Source organism: Rutilus rutilus (assembly GCF_951802725.1).
Source record: "Rutilus rutilus genome assembly, chromosome: 16".
NCBI classification, from domain to species: Eukaryota; Metazoa; Chordata; class Actinopteri; order Cypriniformes; family Leuciscidae; genus Rutilus; species Rutilus rutilus.
In genome coordinates this window covers 16883982-16898934 of record NC_140224.1, presented here as the reverse complement: position 1 = coordinate 16898934, position 14953 = coordinate 16883982, and the positions used below count along the sequence as shown (strand labels likewise).

Below are 14953 nucleotides of genomic sequence, written 5' to 3'. Positions count from 1 at the left end.
TTTTGCGCACAAAAAGTATTCTCGTCGCTTTATAAACTTAAGATTGAGCCACTGGAGTCACTTGGACTATATTAACAATGTCTTTAATACATTTTCTGGGCCAGCAAGTTATAGTGTCCATAAGCCTGTGGAGGAGTGATCCAGCACTCAGATTTAATAAAAAATATCTTAATTTGTGTTCCGAAGATGAACAAAAGTCTTACGGGGTTGGAACAACATGAGGGTGAGTAATTACTGACAGAATTTTCATTTTTGGGTGAACTAACCCTTTAAGTAGAAAGATTTGGGGCAAATTCCAAACGCAATTTTTGCACCCTTGAAGGGCACTTCGGGAAGGGAACGCTTTTTGTAGGGGTGTTCCAAATAAAAGTGAAAAACTGGATCCCTTCACGAAGGGCCCTTCCACAAGGCCGTAAGTGAAGGGTACATGCCATAGTCACTTCAAGGAAGTAATTTTATAATTTATGGTCATGTGACCTAGCAAATACTTGTGATTTATTTTAAAGCTATAGATGGCGGGAGAGTTCAAATGAACTTACAAATGAGAATTGTTTTGTTATGTTCGTGACATAAGTTTCATAGGAAAGAAATGTGTTCAGGAATGCAGGGCCCAAAGATGAGATGGCAAGTTTTAAAATTGAGAGCAATGAAGTTGTTCGGCCCGATGAGATCTATATGTTTACCGAGTTTCATATTACATGCAAGCATGTTTGATACATGGACAACTGTTCGGACCCCATTCCAGGGCAGAACGGGGTCCATCCGTCCCAATTCAGATTGCGTTCTAGGGGGCACTGTTGAGCCCCCCTGCCACGCCCGGGCACCAGCTTCAGCCCGGCCCTAATGGCCACATACAGTAATTTTGTACAGTAATTTACCGTTCTTTGTAAATACAGTTGAATACTGTAAATTTGATGAGCAAAATAATAACGGCAAGCTACTGTTCAATTTTTCCGGGATAATGCAGTATAAAAATACTGCATTATCCCGGAAAAAAGCAGGCTTAAGCAAGTTTGTTGCACGTCTGAGTCAGACGTGCAACAAACTTGCTTAAGCCTGCTTTTAACTCTGAGGAAAATCACAACGCATCAAATCCCATCAACATGCAGTCAAGTCAAGTCACCTTCATTTATATAGCGCTTTTTACAATACAGATTGTTTCAAAGCAGCTTTACAGTGATAATAGGAAATTAAAGGGTCATGAAACATCACTCGCAAGTCGCAACCTGCATTAGTGAAGTCCACCATTCTCCAGTTCTCAAAGCTCTGAGAACTGGAGAACTCTCAAAGAAAATGCTTGCTACACACACATAGTTAGATGTGTCCGTGGTTGATGGCCAACCAACCACCCGCAGCGAGTCTAGCCCTGGCAGCATCGCGGGGAAAGATATGCAACGCACTGGAACTTTTGCACCACGAAAACAAACACTTTGCGTCCCATTATTGCCTCTCTCATCTACTACGCGATATCACAGTTTGACAAGTCTGTCATTGGAAAGATCCACGTGGTGTCATGAATAATTAAGAGACAGTGTCTTCTCATTGGATAAGAAAACTCAGTCTCATAAATAATTATGAGACACCGATGAGTCATCAAAGTACTACAGTGCGCTGTGACGTGGACACGATGAAGATTTTAAACCCGAAAATAGCGAAAAAAAAACTAAAATTTAACCATTTTCCCCCTACTATTAAATCTAACAGATGCTAACATTGTCTTCAATGGTGTTCAACACACATACCACATACCAGAAAATTTGGTTTAGGGTTTCATGACCCTTTAATGCAACAAAGATTGTTTTGGCTGTACAGCAGCTCTAGAAGAAAGTCATTTAAGTAAGTTTTTAATTGATTCATTTCCATTGTAAAAATCATTAGTTATTAACTTAGGGGTCAGCTACATGACACCGTTTTTAACTGAAAACAGAAAACTTTTAATGCGTCCTGGCAGTTCATTTACACGACAACAGCATTTTGGTGGCCTGAGAACACAAACTTTGAAATAGGTTTCAAAGTGCACGTTTTTGAAAACGGGTTTTGAAAGCAACACCATTATCATCTCTGTGTAAACTTCAAAAACGTGAATCAGTGAAAACAGTGACTGCATGCAAATGCGTATTATGTGTTTAGTCTATAGACATGCATGTTTGAATGCGTATGTGCGCGGGTGCATTGTCTTTCTTTACAAAGTGACAATTACTTGTCTGGCATGCATAATACAGCGTTTTTAGTCGTTTCCGCAGATGTGTGTGAACGGGAATCATTTTGATAACATTTGTATCTGTACAGAGGAAAAAAGTTTGTTGTGTGAAAAAAAAAAAAAACTATTATTAGCGTAGATGCCATTCTACTTATGATGTAAACAAGTACATCAGGTGTTATGGGAAGTGTTCCCGGTTCCGGCTGACCCAATTTATGCAGCCTAATAATCCTTTTACATGATTTGAATTATAGAAACTGATAATGTGCTGTGTGTATGCCAGATTAATGAGATGTGTTTTTAGTCAAGATTTAAACTGACAGTGTGTCTGCTTCACAAACAGTGCTAGGAAGACTGTTCCAGAGTTTAGGTGCTAAAAAGGAAAGGCTCTACCGCCTGCAGTTGATTTTGATATTCTAGGTATTATCAACTGGCCACACTAGACGTGAAGGACTATAATGCGTTAAGAGTAGGCCTGTCACGATTATGAAATTTGGCTGACGATTAATTGTCTAAAAAATTATTGCGGTTATGCCGATTAATTGCCAGTTTTAGGGCTTTGACGATTAATTGTCTGTTTTAGGGCTTTGGCGATTATGCCGATTAATTGTCTGTTTTAGGGCTTTAACCTCGCGCACGAGCAGATCCGTTTCCTCGCTAGAGAAGTGTTCAGTTTTTCCGCTCGCAAATTCCGCCATGTAAATAGCGAATCCGCAATGGCGCGAGCATCATAAATGTTTTGTGTGCTTCATTAATTAAATAGTTGTGACAAATTCAATCCTTTGTAAGTTATCATTTTGCAGTGCAAGATTACAATTAACACCTTCAAATATTAAATAAATGTATTAAATTTAGTAAATAACTGAAACAATCAAAATGGCCATAAAATATATCATTCATATACAGTATGAACTAATGGTCACTTTTTTTATTTGTTAAACAATCCAGAATAATATACACATATACACACACATATATACATATACACACACACACATTTATACATACATATATACACACACGCACACAAATAATATAAAATTAAAAGATGCTTATTTTAAATGTATTGTGCAGCTTTTTAATGGGGGGGCAACAACAGTTAGTTATTTAAAAGTTCACAGCACAAAGCACAGATGTTGAGCTTACAAATCCTAGTGTATATCTATCCAACAGTTTATTGATCATTTGTTTCTTTAGTTTTAAATTCCAGTTGTGCGTTTGATGCCAATTCATAGTCCTTGTGCTGTGTGATCTAACAAACACAAGGTAGCGAGTAATTTAGAAACAGCAATAAACTCCAGCAAAATAAAGCGCTGTGGATTTGGATAAAATGACTTCTACAGATCAAGAATTATAAAGAGAATATATCATACTGGAGAGATGTTGTGGCGCACTGTTTGAATGCTGAACGGAGAATGATTGACAGCCGCAGTTGAAGATGAGTTTCCGTTAACTTTAAGTAAATATTAAGTAAATATACTTCTGTCCCTCATATAAAGCTATGGAATGGCTTCAGATGACATTGAATATATATTGCAGGAAAACTTAATTAGTGCTTGTCTATTTTTTTTGGTCCATTGGTCCCCCTTGTACCATAGGCCTATAAAAGAGCGCAATAAGCGGTTAGATCAAATAACCGCGATCAGACTGTTATTATTTATCGCAACAGGCCTTGTTAAGAGCTCGCTCAAGTACTAGGGAGCTAAACCATTTAATCCTTTGTAAGTAATTATCAAGATTTTAAAATTTATATGATGTTTAATAGGGAGCCAATACAGTGTTACCAACTAGATACAACCTAGCATTATGGTACCCTGAAAATCACTATCCACACTGTATAATGCATTCTAATTCTGATCACCTTGAATCAGTTGCTCATATTGTAAATGGCTGTAATATGTACAAAGGGTTATACACAGCACGCCATGACCGTATTGTAGATCTCATTGCCAGTTCTGTTCAAGACATATTTCCAAAAAATATGCCTATGTATAAACACTCACGAGTAATACCAGACTGGTTCAACAGCTCTGATGATGTGTTTTGTAACATCCCTAACACCCCTGACGTTGTGCTCGTGGATACAGATAGAAAGGAGGTGCTAGTCCTTGAAATAGGTTGTGTTTATGATCTGTATATGGACATAGCCTTTTTGGAAAAAATGACTAAATATCAACCCCTCCTTGCAAAGATCAGTGACCTAGGCTATGTATGTAAGTTTGTGGCATTGATATTTGGCAGCCTGGGACATGTCCACAAACTGACTGTTAGTGGACTAAGACTGGCAGGGCTACCAAAAGGAAAGTCTAAACAGCTGGCAAAATTCTGCTCCATATCAGCTGTGATAGGCCGCCTTGCTGTGTGGCGTAAGCGATGTTTTATGTACCCTTGAATGTCAAAGCTGTGTTATCTCTAGGGTTGGGTACCGAAACCGGTTCCAATAGGGAACCGGTTCCGACGTAAACGGTAGTAACGAGACCGAATAAGAACGAAACTTTCGGTGCCTGACTTTTTTTACCGCCCCCTATAAAACATCTCGTGGCATGAATGTTCCAATAATAAAACATCTCCAGTTAACCAGCAGAGCATTCATTTTGTTCGTTTTTTAAATAAGAGACGATCTAGCGTTGAAATGTGTTTTTTAAATCAAGTGATCAAAGTGCTCGTTGCCGCTGCGATCAGTGGCGCTGATACAGTGTTTTCTTTTGTGGCTCGCGCACACCACACCGTCTTTACTCGGACGCGCGCTTCAATACGTTGCAGAGACTCTCTATTCGTTATGGTGAAATCAAAATATAATGCACACAAACGTGCCCCTGCTTGATATACAACCACTGATGAGCATAATCGGTAAAAAAAAAAAAAAAAAAAAAAAACCTGTACGAATGCGGATTAGAACCCAAAACCTCTGACACGCTTGACGAAAGTTCAAGTTCAGCTGCCAGTGTCGAGGTGGACATGGTAAGTTTAGTATTTTAATGCCAACTGCTAATCTTGCATATGAAGTATGAAGTATATGAAGTATATTTATATGAGGCTATACTGTGTGTTGTAAGAAATTGTAGTCTGCCTCGACCCAGATTCCACTCCTAAATATATTTTAGAATGAGCTCATCCCCAAAATGGCTTAATTATCATAGAGATTAAGGCAGTCAAGTTATATTGTTTCTTGACCATTTGGGTTGATCACATCCTGAGCAAATGGTAGTCAATTGTAGAATGGGACTGGGTGTGGGACACAGAGAACCTTCTCAGACAATGGGGTGTCTCAACTTCAATTAACATACAGACCACAGCTGTTACAATAAGGGCAACTTAATTTACATTAAGAGTTGTAAACTGTAACAGGATAAAAGGTTTAAGGTTTGGATGTTCTGGGTTCATTCTGACGCCGGTGAACCCAAGGTGCTTTGTGTACCTTGCCACTGCTATGCTGTAATAAACTTCATTTTTGAGATCTTCAACGTCCACATCATTTTTTCTTACATTGGCGAGCCACCCAGCGAGGAATTTCCAACAAAAAAAGTGGGGAAAGGTAAGAAAAAGCTGTTTTCTTTCATTTTATGCAGTTTTTTGTCAGGGAACCCCCTCGTTTAAAAAAATCTAGAAAGGAAAATTTTAAGGACAGAAGAGAATTTGGTTTATTCAGTATTAGCAGGAGGAGTTGTTAAGCCTATTCCGTACAATTTTGTTTAAGATTCTAGCGGAACTGAATCAACCCGAAGCAGTGTGGTGGCACAGTTGTATTGGAATTGTTGTTTCTAAAGTAATTGAAACAAAGTGCTTAAGTGTAAAGTTTCTAAAGTAACTGAAACTTGGTGTCGGTCGGTTATAATTCTGTTAAGATTCTAAAGTAATTGAATCAACCCGAAGTAGTGTGGTGGCAGAGTTATATTAGATTGGTTGTTTCTAAAGTAACTGAAAGAAATGTATGTTTCTAACGTACTTGAAACCGATTGTGAAGTTGTAATGATTCTGAGGAAATTCTAAAGTAATTGAATAGACCCGACTAAGTGTGGTCACAGAATTATTTCACAACGATTGTATGTTAAGCAGTGTGGTTTTGCCCGACGTACTGTGGCAGTGTTTTAAATTTGATAAATATTGTTTAAGCCCGAAGTACTGTGGCTAAGTAAATTGTTTTAAGAAAATAACATAAAACCCGACGTAGTTTGGTTTCGTCCGACGTACTGTGACAGTGTTACATTTCTTAACTGTTTTGCATAATGAAATTTAAGGTCCAATGGATTGTGGCTGTGGTTAAGTTTAAGAAGCCTCAGGTAGTGTGGCTATTTTGTTCATTTGCGTCCGAAGTACTGGAGCTGTGAATAATTCGGATATTTTAAAGGAACTAGATAACGTGTAGTCATCTAAATCAGACTTTGTGAATGACTATTAGATCACGAGATACTCTAAAGCCTGATAAGACTTTTGAAAATGGAAGAAATGATTGTTAAATACATTGTTAAACACGGTTCTCAGGGAATGTTTGACGGAATAGAGAATATTGTTGATAAACCGTACAAGTGGGCTATCTCTAAGTTTGAAAATGATCCCAAAATGCCTAAGAACAAAAATGGGAAAATTGCTAATGCGCTACAAGCACTTTTTGCTTCATACAAAGTAACTACGAGGAGAGTAGATGAGTTAGAGGCTGAAAATGAGCGACTCAGTGTAGGGGTAATTTCTACAAAAAATTACCTTGCTAGTGAAACGATATGGAAAGAAGAAAAGGTCAAGATGCAGAATGAGATTGCACTTCTTAGAACTAACAATATTATACTTAAATCATCTGTGGAAACATTGTACAAAAATTTGGAGGAGACAAAGGCGGCTTGTCAGTTTATGATAAAGAATGGAACAACTGAGAAAAACCCTAGTAAGACATTGTTAGGTGTCACATTGTGTAACCCAGTTCCAGAAATGCCAGATTTACAGGAAGACAGGACTGAGGTTTGGGAAAAAGATTCTCAGTCATTCTGTAGCCAATACTCTGACTTTAGAGTCAGATTTCCCATGGCACCAGTTCATAGAAGAACCAATGACCTCTTCCATAGTCCGAGGATTTAATCCAACTGAACTAGAAACTGTGATCAAGAATATTGGTAAATTTGATCGTGACAAACAAGATCCATTAGATTTTCTGAAAAACTTGGAGGAATATGCTGAAGTTAACAATTTAACAGATGGTGATGCATGTGTTTTGTTAAGAATGTGCTTGCCTGACGCTTTGTCTGGAGCCTTAACTCAGAAAGTAAAGGACAGAAATGCTAATAAGTCAGAGAGGAAAAGGGCACTGCTTGAAGTCTTAGGTGTGATGTCAGTTAATTGGGATAAAATATCTGAGATGCACATGAGGAAAGGGGAGCATCCAGCAGCATTTTCAGAACGATTATTGGAGATGTTTAAAACTTTCAGTGGCAATCCTGATATTACTAAGAATGATGTCAGTTTCAAGTCTGCCTTGATTAACAAATGTGACCCACTCACGCGGTCTGCTGTGACAATGCTAGTGACACCACTCTCTGAATATAATGACATTATTGCTAAAATGACACAGTTTTACAACAATAATGCTAATGCAAATAGTCAAATGAAAGCTGCCAAATCTAGACACCCAGTTGCTGCCTTTGGCGAGAGAGAATGTTCTACATTGTCCAGTGGTTTACATCATAGACCAAGGAGATTTGCAAGAATAAATTCAGAAGGTGTTATTCTTTGCTATGCATGTGGAAAAGCTGGTCACATTGCTAGACATTGTCAAGACAATGAGAGACCTCTTCAAAACTTTGTCTGTCATGCATGTGGAAAGGATGGTCACATTGCAAGGCACTGTTTGGAGAAAAGAAATGAAGATCAGGAAGTTGTTTGTTTTGCTTGTGGAAAGATGGGACACAAGGCAAGACAGTGTCACTTTTCACACAAAAGAAAGATGGGCTATCGTGGTTTGCTCAGGAAAATAGGCAATTTAGAAACCCAGTTGGCACTGTTGGAAGGAAATAAAGAAGTCATTCACACCTTGTCAAACATACTGTATCACTACACGAGCAACATGACTGTAGCTCAGTCACAAGCAAATGCTGATGCAAATTAGAATGAGTTTTTATGATAGTAACACATTTTAGGAAAAGGTTTACTATCAAAAGGGGGGTGATTCTGTATGATTTATGAAACATGTTTTATTAGCATTGATATGTAGTTGTAATTTATAATAAATGTTTTAATTGCATTATGTTTAGAAATATAAAAAAAAAAAAAAAAAAAAAATACCAATGTTTGATGTTTTGAGATGAAACTTCTATGACTTTGATGTTTGAATGTGAAAAGATGCTTGTGGGGGAAAGGGGGGCAACCTCTTCTTTTGATTATAGTTTCAGGTATAAGCATTGAGATGTTGGTCTGAAATGTGTAACCTCCTGGAGAAAGATGATTTGGTGGTTTGAATGACGAGATGGCCAGTGGAACCAATGGAGCCAGGGGATTTTCTCAAGAAAAAGAACAGAATACAGAGATTTCCAGACCTGCAAGATCCAGAACTCCAGGCCTAAAAGACCTAGAAACCCTGAGACCCACCATGGGATGGATGGAACTGATGGAGAGGCACAGACTCTGCTTTTTCTAGAAGGACTGACGGTCCAAGTGGAAAAGAATTGACAATGAGAAGAGAAACAAGAAGAGATCAAACCATTTCAGAGACTACGGACAGCAGTCTTTCCACCTAGACAGAAAACAAGTGAGCAGAGGTCATACCCACACTAAGAAATGCACAAAGACACAGACTTACTGCACATGAAGAGACAAGTATATGCATACTCATTTGCATTAGATATATTATTGTCCATTGGATGCACACGTGTGGATAAAGGATGTCCACACTAAGAAAATGGACACAATATACATGACAAAATAAAAAAGCACGCAGACACACAGACACACACACACACACACACACACATTATATTGTCTATTGATTGTTGATTTTTTTGCGTAACAAGGCCTTGAAGAAAAAGACAAGATTTTGGCAAAACAAATGCATGATAGAGACTTACTGTAGATATTGCCTATTCTGGTTTAATTTGGAATGTAACCTTTAAAACATCTGTATGTGTATGTATCTTTCTTATTATTTGCCAATGCATTATGTTAAGTGTTTTATGATTAAACGTCGAATTGCAGATAACTTAAGGACAGTTTTGAGACACTCCTACTGGCTGTGATGGTTCTTGAATGTCTTCTCACCCACACCCAAGAAAATGTTTGTACATCATATTGCCAAATTTTAGAAGAGTCTCTTTGATAATTCTGCCCAATTGGATGGAGCTGTAACCAGTGTGCATGAGGTGTCGACCCAAAGACGGGTAAGATTCTCCGGTGGCCAGAGGGGGACAACCTAAGGCAGGGCTTCACCGCCACTGGGCACCTGCCCACTAGGGAAGGGAGGTGTAATCTGTGAAGGGAGTGGATGTGATGCTTCTTTTGGGCCAAGAGCATCAGAGAGGGGACTGTAAGAAATTGTAGTCTGCCTCGACCCAGATTCCACTCCTAAATATATTTTAGAATGAGCTCATCCCCAAAATGGCTTAATTATCATAGAGATTAAGGCAGTCAAGTTAAATTGTTTCTTGACCATTTGGGTTGATCACATCCTGAGCAAATGGTAGTCAATTGTAGAATGGGACTGGGTGTGGGACACAGAGAACCTTCTCAGACAATGGGGTGTCTCAACTTCATTAACATACAGACCACAGCTGTTACAATAAGGGCAACTTAATTTACATCAAGAGTTGTAAACTGTAACAGGATAAAAGGTTTAAGATTTGGATGTTCTGGGTTCATTCTGACGCCGGTGAACCCAAGGTGCTTTGTGTACCTTGCCACTGCTATGCTGTAATAAACTTCATTTTTGAGATCTTCAACGTCCACATCATTTTTTCTTACAGTGTTAAATATTTCTGCTCAGTGTCAGATATATCTCTGTTTTAAAGTAAAAGTCATAATATGAGAAGACAAAATTTTGATCTTAACTTAAGTGTTTTAGGCTACATCAGTAGCCTATTAAACGGCACAATTTTTCATTTAATCAGAAATCATAAAATCTTTAAAGATTTAAGTTAATATTGTGTCCAGTTTGGACATGGACACGGACACACACACACACACACACACACACACACACACACACACACACACACACACACACACACACACACAGGTATTATTTTTTTGACAAAGTGTGTGCTGTTTCGTTTTCTTAAGTACCGGTTCAAGAACCGTTTAAGAACCGGAACCGTTTAAAAAATACCGAGTAGGTACTGGTATCGGATAAAACCCAACCAATACCCAACCCTAGTTATCTCTGAGAATATTTGAATCCTTTCTGTAAGAAATTTGATTTGCGGATTCAAATAAAGAAATCAAATGTGTGTGTGCATCTGTTTGTGTATGTGCGCTTGTGTGTGTTTAGTGTCCTGGTATTCCCTACATTGTGAGAACATGTCTCCACATGAATAATAATATTATTAGCAGAAAATCTTTTGTAAAAACAAAGATAATAACAGCACTGCAAGTGCATTTCAGCCTGTCAACCTTCATGAAAGCATGAGTAGGACTGAGGAACCCTAAACAGCCACAGGTCAGATTTTCCACCAAAGTAAAGATCTTATTAATTACGAAAACGATTATTTATTTTTGCTAATTATTATTTTATTTCAGTTAGTTTTTCAGTAACTGTTGTTAGTTTCGTTTAGTTTTAGTTTTTCATTTATTATGAATTTTTAATTTTATTTCAGTTTACAAAAATATTTTTTGACCAATAGTTTTAATCTTAGTTTCAGTTTTCGTTTACGAAATTAACCTTGCCACACACAAACGTGTTATTCACGTCCCTCTACAACAGGGTCTTTAACTACTGTCAGCCTAGTGACACTTAAAGTTCCTTCTCTAAGGAAATCATGGTATTTAAATTAACCTTTTCAGTACTTTTCAAACATTTGAACCCATACACTCTCCTCATCAGACAAAACACCGGTTTATCATAATGATCTTTTTTGCGCATTTTACTCTGAGAATTCCCCATGATGGTCAGTATTTTCTGTTTTTTTCCTCTCCCCGGCGCGCCTATATAACTCTAGACGTCTCTAGAGAGATACATTTTCACCTCAATAGAAAAAGGAGAGCACTTGCTCACAGTTTTGATCAGCCAGACCCTCTGGGTTTCCCCTACAGTACCGTGGATTAACTAAACCCACCAGACTAGTATCCCTGTACAAATCTAGACTATTATCCCCTTACTAGTCACCCCAGTGTTCCTTTGACCATCATGAGTCAATCCCCCTCAGGTACCTTTTATAATTTAGACTTTGTCTCTTACCAATCTCAGCTTACGCCACTTCAGTTCTTTTGATGATTCCAGTGGTGTCCCTCCCGGGCCCTTGCAGTCGGCCCCTCTCTCTCAAGTTTATGAGAAAGGGCTGGAACTGCTCAGTCCAGGTTGCAAAACACCATCCGCTCTCGGGTCCAAGAGGCACATCCAAGGAATCCTACCGACAACGCCAAATTGTGGTGGCAAACAAACAAAATTCTATCACTTAATAAGAGACAAACATTTCCAATAGTCTTTGATGAGGTTTATTTTCTTGCAAGAAAAGGCCAGCAGTCATACAGTCACACAGAGTGGCTGCAGAATGTGACAGTGAGGGGAGGGCATCCATCCTCTTTTATAGTTTTGACTCCCAGAATGTTATCTTTCTAGTCCAATGATGGTATTTTCAACCATACGTGGAACATTCTTAGACTTGTTCATCATATTTTATCCTTGAGTGGAGGCCCTCCTGTCACATTCCAACACTCTTTTCCATTCCATACAATTCCATATTAGAATAAGGTTTGTGTGTGCTCTTTTACTGTCATATGATGGTCACACACATCTTAAAGATAACATTTCTTCCACAATAACTATAATAATAAGCCAAAACGAAATAATTTAAAGCGAAACTGAAAGCAACCAGCGTTATTATAGGCTTTGTACTTCACTCGCATTCCAATATTGACGAAAAAAAAAAAACTCTTAGCATGCGCAAAAATTTCCTTTGGAAACACCACAGTGGAGGGATGCTCACGCTTAATGGCACGAATTGTACTACTGACTATTTAAACTTTGCAGTGTAATTTTTAAAATGTTAGGTTGACTATTTTATTTTGATAATGAACAGGCTGTGATGTAAAATTTGCAATGCTGGAATATGTTGTGTGCGAGTGAGGCGCAGGCATGATCAAGCAGAGGAAACAAAAACATTCTCCGCCATTTTGGTCATACAGATAAGTGTAGGACATCATTAGAAACTGCAAGTGATAACTTTTATTTGTGTACACTCACAATAAAACAGAACATTGTGCTTTTATAAAATAAAGAAAACAAACAGGATTTTTGCTTTTTGTCACTTTTTGTTGGTTTTCTTTATTTCAACTTGTTTATGGAGTGCCGCGCCTCACACAAATGAACCAAACTCAGCAGCAAACTGTCACACAGTTTTTTTCTTTCATTAATCTGTTAATTATTTAAATCAGGCCTATAAACTGAATAAATGAAAACAAATTTTGTTATTTTATTTTTAATGTAACTCCACTTTCCTTAAATCATCCTGGCAACCCAATTTTTAAGTCTCGCGGCTCAGGGTTTGAAAACCTGTATTATAATTTTCTCTCTAATATTATCAATCTTGCTGGCAAAGAAGTTCATAAAACCATTACTGGTGTGCTGTTTGGAAACATCTGGGGTTGAAGCTTAATTTCTCACTAATTTAACCACTGTATCAAATAAATACCTAGGGTTGTGTTTGCTTGCTTCTAAGATGGTCAAAAAATAAGTAGATGTACCTATTTTTAACCCTCTGGGGTCTGAGGTGTTTTCTGGGTCCTGGAGGTGTTCTGACATGCTCTGACATTTACGCTTATTTCTGTCACTTGTGACATTTTCATGGCTAAAGTCTGATTACACTATTCAGCACAAACTCTGCTACAAAAATATGTAAGCAGCATGCATGTAAAAGTTTGTAGTTTTGAGAAAATGACATTTATGCGGGGTTTGTGAAAATTTTTTAAATAAATGTCATTGAAATAAAACCCATACTGATTATTTCTTCACAAGACTTTTGAAATTTGTATCATGTAGCCTAGAATATTTGCTTCAATACTATGTGAAAATCATCCTGCGTACTCATTCAGATAAAACAATATGTTGATTTAAAATTTGTAAGACATGTTTTGTGTAAGAAAGCTTTATGCGAGGAGGTGTGAATCATCTTGAATATTGATGTGTTTCACACCTGAGAAAGACAAAGACCCTCCCATAATGGCCCTATCAGGCCCTATCATTATAAGGAACCTTGCACAAAGAATGAGTAGAGATTTAAAAAAGAATGGCTTTTTGATTGTTTGGATTTATTTACAACACAACATAATCCAAAGATACACAACAAAGGACAAAAAAGCACATTATTGAACACACTGATCTAAAGACAGAGACTTGAACAGTCACATAACTTTGTGCCATTCCTGAAAGTCAAGCCACCTTTATTTATATAGCGCTTTTTACAATACAGATTGTATCAAAGCAGCTTCACAGTGATAACATGAAAATAATACAACAAAGTTTGTTTCTAGAAGAAAATTGTGTCATCGTCCACCCTAAGTAAGACAGATCAATAATATTGTTGAATATTAAATGTACCCAACTAAGCAAACCAAAAGCCAAGGCAACAGTGGCAAGGAAACAAAACTCCATCAGGTGACAGAATGGAGAAAAAAAACCTTGGGAGAACCCAGTCTCAGTCGGGGGCCAGTTCTCCTCGGGCCAACAAGCGAACAGTATATGATTATGATCCAGGCAGCATTACAGGTCAGAAGTCAGATGGGTCGTGTCGATGAGACCTTCACAGGGCTAATGAGGCTGGCACTTCAGGGATGCGTCATGGATGGGTCCAGGTGCAGCTCCACCATCTGATCTGGATACGGCCAGGATCCAGCTGACTTCAGTAAACAGGGAGGGACTGGTTGACACTTCAGGACTGCGTTGTCATCATGTCCAGGCGCAGGTCCTTCATCGGATCTGGATACGGCCTGGATCCAGTGGACTGTGGTAAACCTCGGATAAACAGAGAGACTAATATTAGTGTAGACGCCATCCTTCTTATGATGTAACAAGTACATCAGGATTTATGGGGAGTGTTCCCGGTTCCGGCTGACCTAATCTATGCAGCCTAACATTGAATTATAAAAGTCTATAATGTGTTATGTGTATGCTAGGTCAAAGAGATGTGTTTTTAGTCTAGATTTGAACTGATAGAGTGTGTCTGCTTCCCGGACAATGTTAGGAAGATTGTTCCAAAGTTTTGGTGCTAAATAGGAAAAGGATCTACCGCCTGCAGTCGATTTTGATATTCTAGGTATTATCAACTGGCCAGAATTTTGAGATCGCAATAGACGTGAAGGACTATAATGCGTTAAGATCTCGCTCAAGTACTGTGGAGCTAAACCATTTAGTGCTTTGTAAGTGATCAGCAATATTTTTAAATTTATACGATGTTTAATAGAAAGCCAATGCAGTGTTGACAAAACCGGGCTAATATGGTCATACTTTCTGGTTCTAGTAAGAACTCTAGCTGCTGCATTTTGGACCAGCTGTAGTTTGTTTATTAAGCGTGCAGTACAACCACCCATAATAGCATTACAATAATCGGTAACACTTTAGAATAC

The 14953-nt window shown here is 38.1% G+C and overlaps 1 protein-coding gene across 1 annotated transcript in view; it reads right to left on the bottom strand.

Annotated features, from left to right (window-relative positions):
- cox19 (cytochrome c oxidase assembly factor COX19) overlaps positions 1 to 14953 on the bottom strand; it is a 184971-nt gene that overhangs the window by 1084 nt on the left and 168934 nt on the right. The window lies entirely within an intron of this gene.